The sequence below is a fragment of the Astatotilapia calliptera genome, chromosome 13 (genome assembly GCF_900246225.1).
Source record: "Astatotilapia calliptera chromosome 13, fAstCal1.2, whole genome shotgun sequence".
In the NCBI taxonomy this organism is placed as follows: Eukaryota; Metazoa; Chordata; class Actinopteri; order Cichliformes; family Cichlidae; genus Astatotilapia; species Astatotilapia calliptera.
In genome coordinates, this window is record NC_039314.1 from 23,525,501 (window position 1) to 23,538,104 (window position 12,604).

Consider the following 12,604-nt stretch of genomic DNA (forward strand, 5'->3'; position numbering starts at 1 on the left):
ACAGTGCTAACAGCTTATTTTATTGGGCGTTCCTAACCTGAATCTGTTTAATGTACAACATTGTTCCTTTGCCTTCAAGCGATTCCTATTTTCCATTCCCAACCGTCACGCCAAGTTTCAGTATACAATAGAAAGATGAGCGTTGTCTGGGGTTGCAGAAGAGATGCATCTTGCTGTGGTGAGGTGACCATGCAAACTGCACAGTAATCAAACCATGTCTGATTAGCCTGTTGCTATTTTATGCTCTACGAATAGGTGTAAAACACTCATATAGCATTATCTAATAAATAAAATCTATTATATCTATTATATTACACTCAATTAAATAATTAACCTTCTTACTACTACATTCCTGATTATGTAGAGTAAAAGTCTCTGGAATATTGATTTATTAACCTGTTCATCGGAGTGAACCCCTGTAGGAAACAAGATGTCATAGCACCCAATAAACAGACTTTACTGCTAGCAGATTACCACGACAGCCCATAGTTTGTATGGGAGATCTTGACTGTCTGCAAAGACTCACCATTTACTTTCCAAATGTTAGTGAAACTTAAAAAATGTAACGCAAACTGGAAACGGAGAACATTCAAGTTCAAAGAAAAATATACGTTTCTTTGCTGCAACCAACAAATTTCCAAAGGCAAAACTTTTCTTACTATTCTTAGTTTGTGTCGCACTTTTTAGTTTCACTACCTGTGCCTGCACAGGCAAGTCAGTGTCATCCACGACTTCCAATCTACTGGCAACTGCTAGCAATCAAAGCAATCACAAATATGATTTCTGTGCACCACCGTATACCTCTTTACAATCACTTTCACACTAGTGACTGCCAGCAACCTTCAGCACTAACACTAGCACTAACATCACTAACTTTTTCCCCTATCAGCTAGTGTTTATCAGGTGGTTGTGGTCAGGTCTCTAGGCCTGTGTGACTGAAGCCTTAATTGTTCAGTTCCATTAAACTTTTTTGGCATGTTTATCAAGGTCTTTGAACTGTCAATACTTTGTGCCATCTAACCCATTCATCTAGTCTATGCTGTGAATTGAACTAATTGGCATAAAAAACACAGAAAAAAGAAGAAAGCAATGCATGTTTACGGTACCATTGAGGACACTTAAGCCCTGGACACTGCTGTGATTAAGGTTTAGCTTGGACTTGGGTACAGTAACTACTTCATCATTGCCCTCAACCAAACAAACAGCAGTCCTCTTGGTTTTCTGATGCTTTATTGATGCTCCTACCAGACCTCCTCCATCTGAAGACTTGTCTCAATATTAAGATCAACTAAATTCTTTCGTTGCTGCTAGTGAATCAGAGTCATAATTAATGTGGCCACTAGAGGGCTTTGTCACTTGAACGTAAACAATGATCATCTTGGGCCAAAGGCTGTAGACTCTTCCATCACGTTATGCTCATTAGTTGTAGAACAGTGTTGTTTTTTTTCTATGTTAAGATATAATGGAGCAAATACATTATTATCTCCTCTGACTTGCGTTGCTATGACGAGGTTTGATCCCACTTTGTTTTGTTGTCGCTTAGTGCAGAGTTTCTTAGAGGCGGAGATGGGGCTGGTACAAATGGGGGATTTTATCCCTGGAGGTGTCAGAGAGTTTAGCAAAGTGTAAAATACTTAAAGCATCAGGGCAACACAATCCCCTGCTGGTCACAGTATAAATCACCATATATTCTTATTGGCCTAAGCCCTTGTTATGAGTAAATACATCCACAGGCAAGGGCGGCTGGCAAGGTTCACAGGAGATTCATCCAGCAATAGCAGAGGGAAAGTCACTGTCTGTGTGCCTGTCTGTGTGCATGCACCACATGCTGCTTAGGGAGCCTAAGGAGAGGATAAGGAGATCAGCAGAGGAGGGATATCACGCCTCTTAAGCATGTATACACTTTCTAACTTTTACTTTTTCCACCCAGAACCTAAATAAATCCCCACTCATCTAAGCATGATAGACTTCCTTCCCCCATGTATTTTTCTTCTAAATTATTAAAAACATTTTTTTTCTTGGGAATTTGGCATTGCAACAATACCCTTGAAGAAACACATTTCAAAGAAAGCCAAATATATTTAATGACTACAGTATATATCATTTCCAATCAGTGATACTTGTTTACACCATTTCCTGCACACTGTGTTGGAAGTCTCGCTCCGTATTATCCAAAACCACACAAAATCAAGTCATTTTCCATCCCCAGCCCAAATTATTTGTTGCTTTCAGTTCCTTGTCTATTTAATGGATGAATTTGGTTAACGGATAGGGCGGGGGGTTGAGGGGAGAGGAAAGGAAAGGGAAGGGAGTAAGGGACAGAGACTGAGGGAGAGAAAAAAACCGTTTCATATTTCTGTAAGCCTCAAACTTTTGGCAAACAGAAGAAAAGAGAACTTGGCCCTAATTCCATCTCACGCTGGCGTTTGTGCATTCTAAGTTCTCGGGGGCTGCTCTGGCGGAGGGCCTGAGCCCGTAAATTGGATATTAGGGGGCGATATAAAGGAGCCTGTGTGTGCTCCCGTCCCGGGGAATTATTGCCTCCAATATCCCTGCGTATGCGTCTACGGCTTCCGAAGCCAGGCCAGATAGATCCTCATCTCATAAGGGGGCCAAGACTATATCCATCGCTCCTTAACTTTTATGAAGCTCCCAAGCTCTACAATGGGATTTGCCAGGGTGTCTTTTCCCCTTATCCAAGCAAGGGGGATGTGACAATGCAGATATAGCTGCATTCTTTGGGCTCCAAAGCTCCGACCTCTTATTTGAATACAAGCATTCCAAATTGTAAAGTGACATTCTCCTTTTTTCTCTGTGAAGCCAAGATTTTCTCTCTGGTTTTGGAAACGCTTTTTTACCTCACTTTTCACTCCTGTCTTTATAACTCTTACTCTTTCCTCTGTGTATATGTAGCATTTTTCTCTTTTTCTCATATCTTTTTCTGTTCTTTGCCATCCCTCTCTTCCCTTACTTGAACAGCTCTTGAGTGCCTTTTCTCTCTCTCCTTCTGTCTTTCCTAAGTCTTGCTTTCTCTTACGAAGAGCTTCAGTGACTGCCCCCTCCTCTCTCGCTATGCCCCCGTGCCCCCCCCCCCACCCCTTCCTCCCTTGGGTAATCCTAAGAAGGGGCAACACCATCAGAGGGTGTGAAATTAAATACATTACAGCATTGCGGATTAAAGTGTTTCATAGGCAGTTGCTCATCCACATCAAACTTTAGCTTTTTAAAGCCTAACATTTGATCTAGGTTAGAAACCGAGGCCAGAGGAAGGGATTGGGACACTTGTAGACCCCAGAGAGCAGAGCCATACTTACTACAGGAGAGGATGGTGTTTAGAGGCAGACAGCGGCAAAGTAGAAGGTGGTTTAAGTCTGATCCTGTTGCCGACACAGGGGGAAAAAAAGAGAAAAAAAAACGCACTTCCAAGTTGCAGTGAAAAGAAAAGTTGGACTAAAAATTTACTGCAGTTACTGGAAATGTCAGCAAGCAGGAAAATAAAGAAGTCGTGTGTTCTGTTTCACAAGCCATATATATATGAGGATAGCGTAATCTGGGAATTAAAAGCGCCTGCACGCAGGGCTGTGCTCAACCAATGCAAGTGCAGGTAATCATACCTCTTTCAGAAGTAATAAATGTTAATGTGCCATTTCCCAGTTAATGAGAATTACTCACATCATCCATCACATCATCACAATCTGGGCCACACATTGCTGCCATCTCACGCTGGACCAGTGCACCAGGCTGGACTGAAAAAAAGTGAGACTTTATGGACTTTTGCAGTATGTACTCTCAGGTTGCTAAAAACAGTCTGTTGAAATTTAAATGTTTAGGAAGCAAAGACTATTAAAGATGTCCAAGATCATACAGACTTTTAATCAAAACAAACAGTGCAGCAGTTTGCTCGCATACTTTCATCTCAGCTCACAATATTTAAACCATATACTGTCACGTTCTGTAAGAGGAGATTTTTTTAAGTACAAATCGTAATTCATCTTATACAATGTGTAAAACTACTCATATATAGTATACACAATATCATAGATTATTAAACAATATTATACATATTTGCAACAATAAATGTGAAGCTAAGGCAACAATGTCTGTGAACAAGGCTTCCAAAGTCAGTGATAATTCTCAAAACAGGAAATTCTGGAAAAAGTTTGTGAGTTTAACTCTATAAGAATGAATCAAATACTTTGAATTTTTAATAAAATAAAATACAAATGAACGTGTTCATTTCTAGCTTCCGCTTTGCTCTGTATAATAATATTGCAGATAAAATACAGTACTCGGGGATCATCAGATGGATAGAAAGACACCACTGTCTAATTGTGGAGTTGGAATTGTTCTTATACTTTCTAAGCAAACTAAGAATTTCCATTAACCAATAATATCTTGGACTCAATATTTGAATTGTCATTTTTTTGTATTTAAAAGGTACAACTGCCAAGTCAAGCCAATTAAATCACTTAAAATGTAAACATGCAGTAGAGTTTCTTTTACACATAGGAGTTGGCTGCACACAGCACAGCTTCTTCTGGTGTCTTGCGTGTGTACCTGACCAGATGGATGTCTTTTAAGATTTTCCTGGTGATGAGGTCAGACATAAAGGGAAGTCAGCCCAGCTGGGATCGGTCCTGATTTCTCTCTCTGTCCTTATTCCTCTCCTATTCTAATGAGTCTCCGGGGATGTCAGCTCTCACTTAATCCAGTCATCTATTTTGACTTCCTTTGTAACCTCAGAACTCAAGTAAAGGTCGTGTTTTGTTAGATTTGTTTAATGACACCTATTGATTCCACTCTCATGTAGGAAAACTGAGTTTGGGTTACGCTGCATCAAGAAATCTGCAGATCATCAAAGACATTCAGATATTTTGTTATTAAACAACCATCTGAGGCATTTATAAGTTGAGCCACAAAAAAAGTGTTAGGATGCATTTGTGTCTATTTATCACAGTTAGTCCATTTGAATGAAAGGATGCAAGAGAAGCATGAGCACAGAAACGAACAGCAGCTGCCTGTAAGACTAAACACAATATCTACTTAAAGATCTAACAGACACAGCTGAAACATCTGTTGGTGCCTAGACATAGCAACTAATTGAGAAAACCCGAGACCACGACAAGGTCGCAGAGTCTACTCTAACAATAAGAGGTGAAGTTTTTGGGGAATTTACTAAAGAGGTGCTGGTAGCAATTTCAGGAAGTGTCAGAGTACAGTATGAAAGATTTACTGCCAGTAAAATGTTTCTACTTAAGGCTTGTTAAAATAAATCCTTAGAGTGAGACAAATAGTAGTGATGCTTGTTGTCTACAACCAAATTTTCACACTTTCTATTTACACAAACATACCAGTTAACCAGCGTTTATTGAGATGTCTCTTAACCTTAAAGTCAGAGCTTGGGAACTAGATAAGGGTGAATTTAGGATTTAGTGTCATTTCATGAAATGCATCTTTCTTGGTCTTTTAAATAGGGTCGGTTCATTGGTAAAGCACAGGTGGTAAAGCAGAGGGGCTCTGGGTATACAGCACAGGTCATCTGACAAAAAAGACAAACCAGGGTAATGATCATCCAGCAATGGATAGCTGGTTTTATCCAGTACTATGTTCCTAAACAGGGTCAGCAGAGACTATATGAACTGGTCAGGTTACCAACTCTGACAAGGGGACATTCAGCTCAAGTCACTTTGCTATTTACTTTAAAAATAAAATGCGCTTGCACTCATATACACTATGCCTCATTTCTACCATACATGCACAGTACACTCACAGAGACCACGTAGCCACATTTATAAAAGTGCAAAAATATCTGTCTTACATTGCAGGAGACAAAAGTGAAATAATTTTTCTCTAAGTGCAAAGGTGGATCAATGAACTCAACAGGACAGCTGACCGTGAGCACACAATATCCTCAATGCCTTTCCAATTGTTTTGCAATTTTTGAGCAGGATAACGCTTTAGCTCCACGAGCTGATGAGTTTGGTTTCAAAGAGACATGATGGGTACGTCCCAAAGCCTGACCTGTTGACCTGACCTGATCTGCTCATTGCCCTCTGTTATACTGGTTACCACAGTTGCTGCAGAAGCACTAAACTACTGCTTAATGAGCAGTTACATTAAGCTTGCACTACAATAACTTATTGGCAAAATCAGTGTTTAAGTTTCTCATTGCCAAATTGTGTAATTTATAGTTAGATTTTAGCTGAAGGGGCACAGTGACCTTATTAAGTGGGCCTGGACCCACGAGGCCTGTCCATAACGCCAATGCCCTTCATAGACAATATAAAAGAATCACATGTCTACTGTGATATCATCCATTGGTTAGTGAAGTCCCATTATGAAGACTTAAGCAGTTTGCTGATTTCAAAACAGGCGCAATGAGGCCCGGGTGGATCTGACTGTGAACTGAGGGACACCGCACATTCATTGGCTAATGACTTGTCAGTCACAAGTCATTAGCCAATGATTTTTCTCTGTATAATCCGTCTTCTTCCATCAATCCATTTTGTTAACTACTTATCCAATTCAGAGAAGCTCAAGACTATCCAAGCGGTCACTGGGAAAAAGGCAGGACACTCTGCACTGGCCACCTGTTTATTGGAGGGCACACAGAGACCAACAACCACTGGAAACCCCAATGTGCCTAACATTCATGTTTTTAGACTGTAGGAGGAAGCAAGAATACTTAGAGAGAACTCACGCAAGCTCAAAGAGAACATGCAAACTCCACACAGAGGCACCAGTCAACCAGCAGGTTCAAACCCTCTTGCTGTGAGGTGCCAGTGCCAATTACAGTAGCACCATATCAACCTAAGCCTCCTTTCTGACTCTTATAATGACCATAATTTACAAAATTAACTTCATTTCTTACAGCACCTGGTATTCACAGACAGTCTTCCACCCAAGTTCTAGCTAGGCTCAGCCTTGCTTAGTTTCGAAGAGCAAATGAGGCTGGATGGACTGGATGGATGTTACTTAATAGAATGAAAAACTAGCAGCTGTACCAATAACGTGATCAAAGTGTAAACAAGAAAGTTTCCTAAATATATCCAATATATCAATATATCTAATCTTTTTGCAGTGAGAGCAGTGGTGCTGGTCATTAAAAAGAATGCCTTTAAGGCACTTCCATGCTAACTTCAATTTGCAGACACAAAAGCTATGGCCATCCTCCAACTAGCAATAAGCATGGACTCTGTACAAGCAGGACACACTGAGTGCTGAACCAAAATAACAGCAAACAGGAAGCAAAAGTTGTACACCTTTCGCCTTTATTTATGCATATGAATGTGGTTTCAAGCATAAGCTGGTGTTTTTTATGTAGCACTTTTACAAATTACATAAAAGAATTGCTATATACACCCAAGCTATATCCACATTTTTTCATATATAGTCTTATTGTTTAGCCTTGCATTTTTAGTAAATATTCCAGGCTTTCTACCATACCTTTCTACCAATGATGGCAATAAATTTGACTGACAGATATAATTAAGTCCAAATCCTCTATCGGCATTTGAGTCACGGTGAGATTGTTGTTGATTGTGGTACTGGGAAAAGGTAGTAAATATGCACAAAAATGGAATCAATCCCATGAGAGCTTCTTCTTACCTGAGCATGAATGACCAAAATGACATATCATAAGTTCACACTGAAGCTAACCTGCCAAATGTATTTACATTGTTACCTAGTAGATGAAAGCTGGCTAGGCCTTTGTGTACAGGCTGACTGAAACATTTAGGCTGATGCTTCTGTCATCCTACATCCAATGTACAAAAAAGCTTTTGCCAGCGACAAGTCAATCATCCTCAATGTTCCTTGGGTAAACAAGCAGAGATAAAAGAGCTGCCACGTGCTAACCAGCCAACATGCCAGGACACTCGCTGACAATAACACTGAAGAAAAAACAGATTAATAAAGAGAGAAGGGGAGTAAAATAAAGATAAACACAAACAGAAAGGAGAGCAGTTGGAGGTGGTTGGAGGGAAAGGGGGTTAAGAATGGTGCCTGGCTGTGTCTCTTTGGTGAAATAAGAGTGTATAATATGGGCCCTTCATAGGATTGATCCAGAACATCCCCCCTTCACTGGGCTTTTCTTCCTGCTCAAATTGAGGGATTACCCCAGGAGGAAGTGCTTTGATTACGCACAATAGGCATCTATCCTCTGTTGATTTGTGGGATTGAGCAGGCAAATCCCCGACAAAAAGCTGATACAGAGAGCAAGGGCCACTGGATGATGCCTAGCTAAGAGGGGGGGTGGGAGGATAGGATAGTTCCATAGAGAAACAGCCAGGGATGGCCTCTTCCCCAAAAAGTTGGCAAATAGTTAAAAAGGACAAATCAAGGTTGGGGTCAGAGGTCATGGGTGAGAGAGCGGAGAATGGGTGTCTTATGAAGTTGGTCACAAATGAAGAGTGGTAAGACAAGCAGATTTTATATTCTTTAACACACTTATCTAACTCTGTGGCTTCTTGAGATGGTGTTCTTTAACTATATATAGTTGAGTTTCAGTTAGTTTTCATAAAAAACAAAACAGAAATTTAATTAATACATAAACATTAGCATGTTTTTGCCTTTTTTTATTGCCTGCTTTTAACTTGTGTTTTCTTCACTTATTTTTACAATGGACAGAATTATATAGAAGCACCTTGAAAACTTATTGGCAAAAACTTTCAGATGAAACTTGTGTTTTATTTCTTTATCTTTATTATTGCAAAAAAAAAAAAAAAGGTTAGTACACACAACTCTCCTTTAACTAACACTTTTACAAACTTAAATTGGTGTATGCACAGGCACTGACATTGACACAGTAGGCATAATCAAACACTACTGTCTTGTGTTTTCAACCAAAAGTGGCGGTTAGTTAAATGAGAGGATAAGAGAACTCTTTGGCAAAACAGTTACCTAAAGTCCTCATTGAAAGTCTCTAATCTGCACTCTTTCACCCGCCTCTCTCTGGTTACTGTTGCAAGAGTCCCTGGGCCTGTCAGGCAAGCTCTGTTATCCCAAATGAATCCCAAGCTTCTCTAAACATTGCTGTTATCCAGTTTCCGTGGGGACCTGGAGCTACAAGGCACAGACAAACAAGGGCTGGGTGGGAGTGTTGGATGGGGGATTTTTGTCGGATTTACACATATATGATTTCAGGGTTTTAAACTCCCCAAGGTCAGAGTCCAAGCAAAAAGGGCCATCAGTGTCAGCTCAAACAGCCGGTGTGATGCCCAAAGGTGTAGTAGAGGCAGCACGGAGTACTTAATGAAGAAGCACTGAGAAAGTGGGCGTGTTATACCTGTTAGAGGCTACAAGTGCAGCTCCAGCTACGGTGAGCTGAAAGGGGCAAAACTTCAAAGGAGGGGGGCAGGGGAGTTCTCATTTAAATTCTTCAGTCCAGTCCCTGGGATTTGGTTTAATGAGCTGAGAAGCAGGAGTAGACAGCTGACTCCTGACTATGTGTGTGCGCGCGCCTGTGTGTCTGTGTGTTTTTGCGTGCTCATGTGTTAGGAGTTTTCCCACCACTAAGCCCCTATGTGCACGTATGCAAGTTCTGTTTGCCAGACTACTGTGGCAATGCTCTGACACACAAACACACACTTTCTCTTCTCTCTGAAGCCTCTCCAGCACTGGAGACTCTGTACACACACACACACACACTCATGCTCAAACTGTAAAGGCGCAGAGGTTTGCCAAACTGAAGCAAACTGGGTTTCTACTTAGAAGCAATACTCACTCTGTCACTGTTGCCACCGAAACTGGTCAAAGCTGGCTGTTTTAGTGGCTCTAGGACTGCTGGCAGTGAGTTTTGGCAGCCTTGTAATGCTGGATTTCTTTACTCCTACTCATTCCTGCTTCTGTGCATGTCTACATTTTTATTCACTAAAACTAGTGGCACCTAAAATATGGAAATGGAGGGCCTCACACATACTCTGGCTAATAGACATTTTGATTGTAATGCCAGCCAGTCCTGTTTATTTACTTTTACCTTGTGCCAATTTGACAAAGAATCAGCTGCCGTCATCCAGCACCTTTTCTTTCATTTGTTGCTCTTTTTTTTCCACAGACATCATCAGCCTAAAGGAAATTATGTTGTAGGCCCTTTGTTCTCTGGCACAAAAAGCAGACTTGGAAAAATAAGTAAGACACAGGAGCAAAGCCCATACAGGGTTCTCATATGACATCATCCGCGCATTGTTCGAGACTGGTCCACAATATTGGATGTGATGCAACCACTGGTGGCAAGGGAAAAACATATATTTCCTGACTGGCTGAAAAGAGGTTCCTGGAGGTTTCTGGCAGTCTCTAGGTGAAATTGGTTACAAAGAGGGTGCTGCACCAACATCCTCCTTACGGTTGCCTTGGTCACTATAGCTAATTGCTGTAATCTCTTGTAGTTTGCATGGAAGACAGGAGACAGAGAACATTATTCTTCAGAATAAAAGTTGTGCCTCAGTGCTGCAGCAACCGCATTTCAAAAGGCTCAACCTTTACTTTAAAGGCAAAATTCTCCATTTCCTGCTTGTGTTGCACTTATTGCTAAGTGGTTAATAAAACTCAGTGTCTTCCATGCAAACTACTGTGCAAATTACCAATTGGCAACCATGCCAATCTGTTAGTGGTCAAAGCAATTAAAAGAAGGTTTTCACTAACCGGTTGGGAATACATATTTCTCCCTTGTAACTTCCAGTGAAGACTGATAGGTCTCTAGGCCTTTGTTAGTGGGACTTTAACACTAAATTAAAGAAAAACAACGATTCACCAACTGGTCAGGGAATGGTCACATTTTCCACTCACAACTGGTGGTTGCCAGATGGTCTTGAAGCAGTCTGTATGCCTTTGCGAGTGGTCTAGTCACTTCACAGCTACATTGTGACACATCCAAAATGACAGACAAGTTAAAATCACATGGTATACTTCTCTGTGTATATGTGAGTTATCTGTGTAGGACAGTGACATTGGTATGTGTATATATATACTGTACAAATACAGATAATGTTCAAAACTCAGTTTTGATAAGTTTTACATTAAAGTAGCAAATATAAATTAAGAAATTTCTATGCTAAAAAAAATGTCCAGTCATATTAGCAGATATTTGTCTCAAACCTGTGAAATGTTCAGGCTTGTAAGAGAGTGTGATGAAGAGACGTAGCTGTGGCAGACAGAGCCGAATTTGACACTAGTGTTAATCTCTAACCCTGCAAGGAAAGCAGGCATACAGAGGGATCCCATTACATCTTTCATTTGGCCCCAGCGGGGCCCATCTCGAACAGAGGGATTATTAGGCGCTCTTGCAGTCACTTAGCTATAAGCTGCCCCCGACCAAAACCCACAATCAACCTCTGACATCATCAAGTAGACAAAGGCAAAGGAATTTTTGTGCGAGTGTATGTGTCAACAAGAAAGCAACATCACACATGTTTACGAGAGGCAAGCTATTTCGTGTCAAATTCTTTGCCTTGGTGTAGCAAATAGATTGCGGATCATTATTCGTTAATGAACAGCAATTGAGTGAAATTAAACTTATCATGAGCAGATGTGGTGGCTGGAACTGGGATGGTGGCACATTGCCCAGAGATGGGTGGAGGTGTGGCAGTGAAGTGTAAAAGAAAAAAGAAACAGAGGAAATAAAACAAGTGAATGAGTTCAACGAGAATGAGGATGTGGACTCATTTGAATGGAAGAGACTGCAAAAGAGAACGAGGGGAAGGGAGAAGAAGAAAGAAAAGAGAGTTAGCTGTTGGCAGTTAACAGCTGCTCGAGCCTCAATGCCCAAAGTTTCAGACTGAACTAGAGGCTTGTACTGTATGACAGCGTGTTAGAGTGCCACCATATGCACCGTCGCCTGTGTTCTATCGTGTGCAAGCTAGATCATGAAGATAAAGCGACAGCTCTATTGAGCAGATCTGTTGTGCACCTGTCTAGCAGTACTTTTTTTTCTGGCATCATTCTCCTGGATTCCTCTGTGATTACCCAGCAACATGCATCTCTGCAGTGACATCAGCCTGCAATTTACATCCAAATTAGAATCAGATGAATAAGAAATGGCTCTTTTCTTGTCTTCTGGCCGTCCCTCCCTCATGTGCTTCCTCTCTTCATTCTCTCTCTTTTATTTTCCTGGGCGAATTGAGGGCAGGTTAGCACAAATGTGACATGACTTCCACTGAAAGCGAGCTGGATGTCTCTATCAAAGTGTTCTCTAAAGTGGCCAGGAGCCTGGGTTTGGAAGAACTTCTGGGAAAAAAGGAGACTTATCTGATTCTAATCAGAGTTCCTATGGGGCCAGTAAACTCGAGTACAATAACTACACTGATTAAACACTTGAAAACTGGAAAATAAACTGACATAAACTGAGTCATACTCAAAAGAAAATAATCACTAGAGCTAAAGTTCAGGCTGTCCTTGAGGTTTCATTTTCTTTTTTAAGGAGGTTTATTTTTTTGACCACATTTCAGCAAGTCATGCTCAGCTGCAATGATCCTGACCCCCTCTTCTGGAAAAATATTCACAAAGGGTTGAAAATAAGTTTACCATTTAACTTTTGTCAAGTATTGCTGACTGAATTAAAAAATACTGGCATTTACTGTACATTTCCTGCGCTTTGTGTAACAGTAAA